The following is an 11,631-nucleotide window of genomic DNA, read 5'->3' as shown; positions in this document are numbered from 1 at the left end:
TTAGTGCTGTGATTTTTCACATTTGTCTTTCAGGCAGTTCTTCATCTCAGGCCTAATGGGCCCAGTCAGGCTTGCAGCTAAGGACATGCACACCAGGAGGTGAGCAGTAAGCCCGTTGCCTTTGAGAGAAAGGCTTCAAGGATTTATTCTCCAGGGCTCCAGGTGTTTAGTGAGGTATTCTAAAAATCCATTGCAAACAACTCTGAAGGTGCTGCCATGTCCCTAAACCCAGCTCCCTGGCACAGAAGTTGGAGGGCAGCAGTGTGACTTGTGAATACAGGGAAACAAAACAACACAGCAATTGCTTTATAACAAGCAGAAACTCACAGGCATTAACTGAGAAACAGAAAGGTCAAGAGAACAGACTCTTGTCACATGCATCTAGCTTGCTTCCTAATTCCTGTTGGTCTTTTTTTTTTCCTTCCACAATGTCATAATTTCTGGCAGACTCTGCAGTCTGATGGTGTTACAATGACTATTTTTTTTTTTAAGGACATCTCCCTTTGGAATGTTGTTGTGTGTGGTTTCTTTGTTCGGTGAGCAGAATTTGCCTGCCAGCGAGACAGAATCTCATTTAGTTACAAAATACACTGATTCTCTTAATGAAGTTGTGGATCTGTTCTGCAGAGAAAGCACAGATGAGGGTCTCCTCAGCTTCTCTCTGTAAGGTGATTATGGTTCATTTAAAAAGTACAAAAATTCTCTGAGGCACCAACTCCTTCATGTTTTTAGCAGATTTGTTGAATTATACCTAACAAAGGTTTCATAAATTGGCACTGCATTCCATCCTGAAAGAAAGGCTTCAGTTTTTTGGGGGTATTTTTTAGTCTTCATTTATCACATTACTACTCTGCAGGGGGTTGCCTGAGCAAAAAGAATTAAGTTGTGTCACTTGAGCATGCATTTTAAATTAAGATGGGGTCACTCTCTTCTGTGTTTAGTAATTATTGGTTGCTTGAAGCACACAAGAAGATGTTGTCAGACAGGTAGACTTGAGATTTCTGACAATGGAAACTGGACAAATCTTTAAACTTGTTATGTCACACAGTTAAACACTTGTTCTCTTTTTTTGATGCCCCATAGGGGTATTCTTTATGCACTTTGGCTTTTCCTATAAAGATGAATCTGGCAATCATTCACAGAGGCATTTATCCTTGCTTTCTTGTATTAATTCAGCTCCTCTCCCTGATAATTTCAGTTTTAGAAATATTTAAACTACTTAAGTACTGCTGCTCATTCTAGCCACACTGGTGACTTCTTATCATTGTGTGTATTCTATCATTTGCACAGCTCTGGAGTGGCAGAACTTCCTGTCTTGTAACATCCGTGTTACATATTCATCCTGTCTGTTTTAAAATCTACCCCTTTTTGGCCCTTTGAATGTATTCTTTTTCTTATTAGAAATACAGCTGCTGTTGTTTTTATTCTGTTGCAGGAGTGCCTATAGGACCCAGATGAGACCAGCAGAGCACTGAGCTAAGCACAGAGTTTACATAATACGTCAGTCTCTGCCCTCAAAAGCTTATGAGCCAAATAAACAGGACCAAGAACAGGAGGAATGAAGAGAGGTGAAGTGACAGGCCAAGGTCATACAACAGACATTGGTGACACCAGTGGGACCAGAATGGAGGTTTTCTGAGTCCTAGGATAGCACCCTGTTGCACCAAGCATGGGGTATTTTACAGAGAAGATCCCTAGGCTCTCAGGATCCAATTATTTTTTTGTTGCCTTCCCTCTGCTCCCCTTACATGTGATCAGCAGCAGCTGTGGTGCTGGCTATTGCCAAAGTAGTAAATAGAGTCTTCTATCCCCACTGAAAGGAGAGTGAATGATGTAATTTGGCTCCTTTTCACCCCTGCTGGCTGCCAAGACATTATTTCTGTATCAGTGCACATGGCCATTTGGCATCAAACAAGACCCCTCTCTTTGTGTAAGTGGAGGCAGGATGTTAATTCTTTTTGATGTACCAGTAACATATCTGAAGCGGTGCAGCAGCATTTCTTTCAGGAGGCAACTGATTCTCAGTGTTCCCTAACAAAAAAGGAGTGTGAGCTCCTTTCATTGCATGTGGAGCAATGGAGTAGGTAACAACATACCTCCTTCAGTACAGCCCTACTAACCACAAGTGAATTTTCTTGTGTGCTTTTAATTTCAATGGGATAGCAAGGCTGTTTGTCTTCCTTATTGTGGTAGTTCTGCTTCAGAGCACCTCTGCATTGAGTCATTAAACTTTTTTGTTGTACAACTTTTAAATTTGAGCAGTGTCCCTTTTAAAAGCTGGAAAAAGGATCCAGAATCTGTGTAACATATGAAGTCATATGGTACACACAAGGCCGTATTTCTGCCTACTCTGCCTCTGTCTTCTGACCATGTGAAAATATTCTTACTCCAGTGGCTTTACATCAGATCATTAACTTTGGTTTATTGCCTGTGAAGACACTTCTATGAATTTTCCTTCTGGATTTCTGTGAACAGGGACAATCTGGAGGAAAGGGAGGGGAAGGAAAGCAATTGCCTTCTAATGCCAGTCCAGATTTATGTGTTTGCCTGGCTTGTGTAAGGCTTGGAATTACTGTGTTTCTTCCTTGAGACCTCCTGCTCCTCACATTGAATGGGGTGATGGTATCAGAAAATCTTCCCCCACCCCCACCCACCCCACCCCGGGAAAATAAAGGAGAGTCCTGGACAAATGAACAATGCCAGTGGAAGTGTTAGAACCAGCAAGCAGGTGATTGCAAGTACCTTTTGCACTCTGTGTCTGCCTCTATAAGGAAAGAAAGAGGCTGCTTTCATTCAGGTAGGACAGACCTACCAAAGTAACTGGGTCTGCAGTCAGGTTAATAAAAAATATGCACTATTCTGTCTCAGTTGGAATGGGCTAAAGAGTGCTTGCACTTTTGTGTCTACCACAACAGAAAATTCAGAGTGAGAGTACAAGCTGGTTCAGAGCCTCTCCCCAAGGCTGTTCCTCTAACCAGGACCTCAACAAGGCATAATTTTTGAACTGCACATTAATTATCAGCTTGACAGTTCTCTTCCATTTTTACTGTATTTTCAAGTTGGCTTACCTGTGTTACTAGAGGTAGGCTCACATGTCTGTTCACAGGAATGTTGCTAATGAATGGTTGAAGGTTTTCATTGCCTTTGTGAGCTGACACAGAGGCTCTCTCCTTCCTTTGCTGTTTGGCAGTCAAAGCAAAGGAGGCAGGCTGGGCATGCCTGCATCTGTAGCATCCAGACTCTTTAGTAGTTATGTTTATTGCTCCACACTCAAGAGTAAATCCAGTGAGTACTTGAGCATCCATAAGTGTCTCTGGCACTGGAGAGCAGTGATAACTGAGACGGTTCCAGTTTCAGGCCTCACATGCAGATGGGACTGATCAAAAAGTTCTAGGGCTGGTGTCCAGGAGCAGCCCAATCACCAAAACAGACTCTATGGGGCATGACTGCCCTGCACCCTGTCCTGCTAGGGTATGGGATTGCTCCTTATTCCAATACTTCATCCTCACCGTACCAGTGTCATGGGACTGATCTGCAGAGGTGCAGCTCAGCAGCACAAAGAGCAACACAGCAGAGCCTCAACCTCTTCTTATGCTTCAGGATGAAACCTGGTCAGGCAGAAGGCTGGGTTTGTCCCTTCATGCGCAGAGGGAAATTCAATTTCCTACTTCTCTCCCCAATTAAATATCCCCCCTTAAAAAAACCACACTTGGTTGCACCATCTATATCCATTTCTCACACTAATCTTTTATTTCCTGAGTAGCTTCTCCTTCCTTCTCTCCCTCCCACTGTGAAAATGTTTTATTAAAGATTTTTTCCCCAAGAGAAGAGGTGTGTGGCTAAGAGATAAGCATGTATGCATAGCTTTCCAGTAACAGGATCGCTGCAGCCAGTCAGAGCTGATCTGTTACAAGAGGACTCAGACTCCTGATCTCATCTTGGAAGAAGCACTTGTCCCAGAGTGAGTATAGAGTTTTGTGACTTAGGGGTGAGGCTGCTCTTTCTGTGGAAAAGGAGCAGAGTTCAGAAGAGAGCCACAGATGATCAGGCTTTTGCTTCTGCTGTTTCTGGGGCAAGGAGAAGGTATGCTACTGATGTGAGGGGTTGTCCCATCATGTTTTGCTGCCACCCTGGACACTAATACCTTGTTTGGAAGTAGGCTGGCCACCAGTGGGGGAAGTTGATGGTAGTCACTGATGCCTTCAGGCAGCGCCTGCTTTGCAGGTGCCTAGACATCAGCACGTGTGGGCAAGCAAAACAGCTTCAGAAAGCGTGTCCCCAAAGCTTGCTCACTGCTTCCATCAGAATTGCTCTTGGCCAGTATGGCACTACCAGTTTGTCAAATGCCCACCTCTGGCTGCGTATGCAGAGACACCAGCAATTCAGCTTGTCACTGCCTCTCATTCCTGACTATCTGCTGCTTCAGCTTTGTGGCTCTGTCTGTACCACTTTCAGAGGGTTGCCTGTGGTAATCACTCAGCCAAAATTTCTGCTGACTTGTCCGAATAAGTTTTCATCCTGTCAAAAAAGTATGGATACTCTGTTCATTTAATAATTCGCTCAGGCAGAATCTTATGTAATAACATTCATAACACCCTTTTTCCTTAACTTCCTTTGCTGCAGTGAGACCTGGGAATGACAGCTGTGGATCTAAATACTGCCTGTCTTAGAAATGAAGGTGAAACTCAACTGACACGTGTTAGATTCAGCAATGGCATTAATGGCAAGAGCCAGAAGCTGTGGAAAAGGTTGTAAAACCAGCTCAAACTTTCATTGAGGAAAAAACTGGATTATGGGTTGGAAGCAAATACAAGTTTTGGAAAAGAAAGGATCATCTGATCCAAACATCACACCTATGGAACTGTCCTCAACATCTGAACTTCATTTGGCACTGCTTAAAATGAAAACTAAACCAGTGACAGGTCTGGAAACTCCTGAGCTATGGATCCGAGGAGGAAGGTTCACATCTACAATCCAGAACTGGAGCCAGATGTAACTTGTGGAGCAGAGCCTTTTCCTGTACAGTAAGTTTTAGATGTACTTCTCTTTGAGCTACCTCTGGGGCTGAGACAGGGAGTAATAGGCAACATGTCTTTTCAGGAGTCAGCTGGCTCTCCCCCTTAATGCTTGTGTGAGAGAGACAGACAGGGACCTGTTCTCAGCCCTGCCTATTTCTGTATTCAGGGCACAACACAAGATGCACAATATCTGCTCTGTCCTCTGTGCCAGAGGTGATGTCCTCAGTCACTTGGCAGTAGGGAAGGCTTTCCTCTCTGGTCTGTGCATGTGTGGGTGTTTGCATGCATGCATGTGTGTGTGGCTAATATCTCAGCTCTAAAACCCTCCACATTTTATACGAAGAATTCAAACCCCCCATCTTCAGGGCTGGCTAATTTGGTGTGTCTTCACTAACAACCTATAAGCAAAGCCCTGCAGCCCCATGAATACTCTAGCTGGAGCTGTGCTTCCTACATCTCTGCCATAGTCAGAGAGGGTCCTAAGTACATCAGTACAGCACTGTAACAAATGCTACAATTATTCTTGCATAAGGCACTGTTTAAAAGACACTTCTTTTATCAGCCAGTGCATTTCAATGGGATTTATTTCCCCTCTCCTACTACTCATTTACTTCTCCCCTTTTCATTGCAATAAAGTTCTGAACAAGGGCTGGGGGGGGGGGGGGTGGTGGTGGTGCGGAATCTGGATGTCATTTCCAAATGTTGTAGTAAATAATTCACAGTAATATAAGGAGAAATTGCTTTTTGTTGACTTCAGCTCATGCAGAGCATTGCATGCAGCTCAGCTCTGCTAAACATGGTCAGCTCTGGATATACAAATTTAAAAGTCTGTTTTCTGTTTCAACCCTGGCTGATTTCAAATAGGGTATGATACGACTAGTGTCTGATACCAGCACAGAGTGGGGTAATGTGTGGTACAGCTGGCTGAGGTAAACACAGGACAGTTATTTCTTTGATCTCAGCCCCTTTCCTCCTTCGCTGCTTTTGTCACTGAAAAAAAGAAAACAGAGAAGTGAAATGTGAAGCCTTCCAGTTGCCTACAACTGTTAACCAATTTATCTTTTTTAAGGTAGAGGAAATAGGAGGGTAAAAAAAGGTGAAGGCAGGAGTATGTCTTAATCTACAGAAGATCTAGGTCAGCAAATAAATGTAATCACTCTTAGAGTTACTGCAATCTATGTCAGTCATGTTAACCTGTTGAACCAATGACCCATGGCTCCCACCTCAGGTGTGGCTGGAAACACTAGTTTGAACAATGCCCAGGACTGCAGAATGAGCACAGTCTTCCTAATGCTGTGAACAGTGATTGAAAAACATCTGGATTATGAAAACTAAACCCAGCAAAACAAATGGGAAAACAGCAACCCCTGTCTCTGCAGCTGGTTGACAGAACATTGATTCCGATTCCATTCAAAACATTAATATTTGCTTAGTTTCAAATCTGAGCTGAAGCAGACAGGCTAGAGTTACTGGACTTAGCATCATAACATGTGCTTTTTAAAGTTGCTTTTAATCTTTTTGATCCATGACAGGGTAAAATAGTGGGATCCGACAGAGCCGGCAACTCTGCAATGGATAATCTGTCTTGTAAATGCATTGTCTTGGATTACCAAGTGGCTCAAGGAGAAAAAAGGTATTGGCAAAGGGGGGTTCATACTATTAATTACATTTCATATAATGGTTTGCTGAATACAGTGGTTGCACAATATTGAGAGGAGGAGGAGGAGGTAGGAATCTTTCTGCTTGTATTCCATACTTCTTAAAATGACAGCACAATTTTTTATGTAGCACCACACGTTCTCTGTGTTTATTATTGTTTTGATAGGTAGCTTGCAAAGTAGGGCTCATGAGATGATTTGAAGATAATGATTCTGACATTATATGACCTTTAGGTACATTGACAGCCACTCCAGACTGCATGCTATTTTATCAATAAAAGAATATTTTTTTTGGCTGGGGAAGTCTGTTGATGGAAGAGGTTTAAATGTAATATAGCCAGAATTATAGTCAAATGAAGTGACAGTCCTTGTGGAACTCGCTACAGGGGACATGAGATGATTTCTGTGCATGATAATGCATTTGCTTTTAAATGACATCGCTGGATTGATAATTATAGAATTCTTCATATTGTGCCTGGCAGGGAGTCAAGGCTGAATTTTACCAGTCTTTAAGAGTGTGAGATAGAAGAGTGTGCTGTAAAACAGAAGAGTTTAGTCAGTTTGTGCACGCAGCTGCTACATGTATTTAAGATGTTACAAGAGAGAGTTTAGTCTTGTCTTTTCAGAGTCAGCATAAAGCCTGATGATGTTTTATTAGCACTCAGCATATTAGCAGGAAGGCTTTTAAGACCTCTTTTTTGCAAATGATCCATAAGTGACCACCACACAAAGCCTGTCTTTTCCCAGTTTGGTTAGGTATGTGGTAATTGGTTTAATTCCATGTATCCAGCTTTTATTGCTGCCGTTTTTAGATGCAGAGGAATGTTTGAAAGTCCCTTCATTTCAATTTCAAAATTCAGAGATATACAGTGAGGAGGAGAAAGCATCTGGAGCAGCATGAAGATATTCGGTATCTGTGGCAGGCAGAGGATGGAGAAGAGGAGGGATTCTGCTGGCCATGTTCTACCACCAACTTCCTCAATCAACTTATTCTGAAAAAAATATTAGGTGGAAATTTTAAGAACACCGTGACCTAGGCAGTGAAAAGTGAAACAAAAAAAGACATGAAGACATAATTGTGTTTTCTGTATTGGGTACACTGAAAATCATGGTGCAATTGCCCAGATACAATCAATGTCATCAGCACAGCTCCCTTCACTGATTGCAAATACTCAATGTGTTTGCTTCTGTGTACCACATTCCCCATGTAATATGGGTTAAGTCTTGTGAATTCTGCTGGTGAAGAGTGGGATTTTTTAAGTGCCTTAGTGATTTAAATATGCCAGTGTTGACTCACAGTAGGATATCTGCTTTTAAGCAGGTAAAAAGTAAATTAATCAAAAATGAAAGCCCTTTTTGGGTGGACAAGCTGCCTGTGATCCCTTAGATAAATATGATGAATGGTTCGAGTAAGAAAAAAAAGAGAGAGATTCTCCTAAGGATATAAATATGTTTTATTTGGCCTTTAAAAACACAGTTTTGATATTATTTCATTTCAAGATGGTAACTTTTTTGTTTAAAAATTGTCCTGATTATTTGTTGGGACTCTAAACCGGGGTCCTCAAACTTTTTAAACAGGGGGCCGGCACGCAGATGCAGTGGCAGGCAGTCATCTGCAGCTGCTTGGTTCCCTGCCCCAACCGCCAGTAGGGGTGTGTGTGGGTTCTGTAAATACGGGGCGCTGGACTGAGGACCCTGGAGGGCCGTATCCGGCCCACGGGCCGTAGTTTGAGGACCCCTGCTCTAAACACTAATCACAACACAGCTTTTCCTTTTGTATCAGATAAATTTCCACATTCATCCAAAATTTTCTCTCTCATTCCCCACCCACAGTGTCTCAGTTTGGGAACTAAACCAAAAATGCATTATTCATCCAGCCCTTTTCAAAATCCTGTCTATGATCATCTAAGACTGGGGGTACACTGAGGACCTTCCTAAGTCATTGGCTGCAGGGACAATGAACGCCAGAAAGAGAAGATGGCAACTTCCCTGAGGCTTCTCCAGAGTTGTTGAGAACCAACAACAAAAGAAAGTCTGCACTCATCATTTCTTAGCAGCAAAAGCAATGGCCCAAGAGAAATCAAGGCAGAAGAACCAAAAACTCAGCAGAAAAAGAATGAGAAGAAACAGACAGAGCAAAACCCCTCATCCTTCCACAGAAAGCAGGTGAGGAAGAGGCACACTAAAAGCAGGACAACAGCAAGTCTGGTGACACAGTGTGCCAGCGCAGAAAGCTTAAAACATGAATGGCAGGTAGTTTGGCAGTCGTATCTGCAGCATGAGATGTCACGTGGGCAAAGCAGAACAGCCATGATGGAAAATCTGCCTGCCTAATAAAGATCAGTTCCTTGAAAGAACAGGTTTTTGTGGGACAAAAGATCTTTTAAGCTGCCTGGACATCGTTGCAGTCTTACTCAGAGCCACATTGCAGAAAATGTTTTGGGACACAATGAAGATGGAATACAACATACATACAAGAACATTGTAGTTGCATATGCGCTCTTGTTTCTTTACACTACTATGTTAATGGGCTGTTTGCTGATAAAAAAACCACGCTTACTGTGCACTGAATCCATTTCTAGTTATAAGTTAAAAATTCTTCTCTTAGGAAGATCCCTCTGTATTGTGCAGGTGTGTGTGGAATCCTGAGCATTTTAGTGACTCTACATCTTCTTATTTTAGTTGGAGATGTCTGAAGTAAAATTTCTAAATCAAAATGAATAACTTTAAAAATGTCATGATTTTCAAGAGCTCTGAATTTTAGAGGTATGCAAATAACGTTCTTCAATTCCTTGGCAAATGTAAAACATACCATCTCCAGCTGATGATATTTTTAGCAATTAGTTTTTTTCTAGGCTGAAAATGAAACCAGCAATTTCTACCAGAAAGTTAAAACCATTTAAAAAACTCCAATAAAAATGGGTCTTTCTTTCCAAATGAGAAGCTGTTTATAACATGAAAATTAAAACATTTTGTTTCAAAATATGAAAATGGAATATTTGGACCTTCTTATGGAGTGAGATATTTTATTGAAACTGAGATGAATGGGTAAATATTTCAGTGTCACAGAAACTGAATTTCTTCACTGAAATAAAATTTTATTAAGAAATATTAGCTTTGCCAAGCTCCTTTTAGCTTTCAGTGGACACGACTGATATATGTTTATTAAAGCGAGATAATTGTTTGTGTACATAAATCTGGAATTTGCAATATAATATCAGTTTATGGTGTTGTAGTGATTTTTTTTTAAATGAAAGATAAAAGGTCAGTGGTGTACTGTAGTTTCTTACATAAGCAGCAAGAGTGAAGTCAATAGGTACACCAGATAAGGGAATAGAGCAGAGCGAAGACACTGTGAGGTATTAGTTGCTGTAAGTTTGCTTACTGTCAGCATCACAATTACAACAGTAACTTACTGAACTAGTTCAGCTTACATGGCTCAGTTTTCCTCAAATAAAACAGCTGTTGATCTGACCAGGAACTGCCTGATTCTCTTATTCTGATTAATTATCTACATTCCTATACACTTACTTCGCTTTGCAGACAGTTTTATTTTCATACATCAGTTTCTTTCACAAAGCAAAATGTAATAAAGCTGATACATTTTCCATGGCACTTCTTCCACTTTCACCTTATTTATTTATTTAGTTATTTATTTAGTAAGTTAGTTATTTTAAATTGATATATGTCTTCTAAACTGTTAAATCAGGAGTATAGACGGCCAGCTATCTATGTTGGTAGGATATGTAGAGCTAAGCTGTTGACACCAAGGACAAACTTTATCACCATCAGGCCATGTGGTCTGTGAATGACCAAAGCCTTGTTTCGAAGTCTTTTGTGACTGATGGTTAGATTCTCCAGTGTCTAATTTGTCATAAGATCTGACTGAAGATTATCCCTACAACAGACACTTTCATACCACCTGCTCCTTCTCTCCTTCTTCCCCTGTTTCTCTCAATCTTTGATGTCTAACAAGGTGCTCTAACACGTGCTTATGTTAAACTTATACTTCCGTGGCAACACTATGAGATCTTGACCCTTCACCAGCAATCCTTTCTTCCTAGTTCTAGAAGGACTGGTTGTTTTCAAACCTTCATACCTCTGCAAATCTGGTTGAAATCAGCCAAGATTTTAAAAATTGTTTGGCATAGGAAACAACCTGAGTTCCAGACAAACATTCCTATAGACACTCACATCTAAACATATGCAGCATGAAACAAGGCTAACACACCTCAGAGGCACCACATTCCATGTAAGTCAACACTTCTGGAGCTATTGAACATTTGTGTGAACAGTGACAAATATTAGGTTTCTTGCGGCTTAGGAGTTTCCTTATTATAACTTCATTGTAATGCAGGCAGGCATTAAAATCAATGGAAGTCAATGACTCTGTGATGAACCCATTGGCAAAGCACACTTGAAAGTTCCCTCCCCAAAAATAAATGAAGAAATCAAGCAGTGAGGTGGAAGGGTCAAGTTCTTCTCATGGACCGGTATGTGATTAAAAGACAGGAAATATATCTAAGTATAAATGCTCAGTTATCACAGTGCAAAAAGTGCTGCAAGGGATTGCCACTGAGATCTGTGCTGGAACTTGTCCTCTCCAATGTATTAGTGAATGATCTGGAAAGGAGAACAAAGAGGAAAAGTGAAACCTTTGCTGAGGAGTGGTAAAAACTAAAATTGACGTGGAGACTTGCAGGACAATGTCTTGATGGTGAGTGATGGGCAATAAAACAGCAGGTGAAATTGTCTTTTGATCAGCTGAAAACCTGATGCACATGTAGAAAAATAATCCCACTTATACATGAAGAGTGACAAGTCCCACAACAGATGCTACCATTCAAAGGATAAGATGTTCATATCAGCATAGGTAGCTCTGTGAAAATAGCTCACTGTTCAGGGTCAGTCATACACTGTGCTAGAAATTGTTTGCAAAGAAAGAGGAAAGAAAA

General features: G+C 41.3%; 1 long non-coding RNA gene across 1 annotated transcript; it reads left to right on the top strand.

Moving 5' to 3' along the window:
* The first annotated feature begins 2,705 nt into the window (after window positions 1-2,705).
* On the top strand, window positions 2,706-10,130 carry LOC129735470 (uncharacterized). The gene is made up of 3 exons (XR_008731149.1): window positions 2,706-5,024; window positions 6,551-6,651; window positions 8,510-10,130. It is a non-coding gene; the product is annotated as an uncharacterized LOC129735470 (long non-coding RNA).
* Window positions 10,131-11,631: the final 1,501 nt, after the last annotated feature.

This window comes from Falco cherrug, chromosome 2 (assembly GCF_023634085.1).
Source record: "Falco cherrug isolate bFalChe1 chromosome 2, bFalChe1.pri, whole genome shotgun sequence".
In the NCBI taxonomy this organism is placed as follows: domain Eukaryota; kingdom Metazoa; phylum Chordata; class Aves; order Falconiformes; family Falconidae; genus Falco; species Falco cherrug.
The sequence above is the reverse complement of the archived record's forward strand: the minus strand, read 5'-3'. Positions and strand labels throughout refer to the sequence as shown.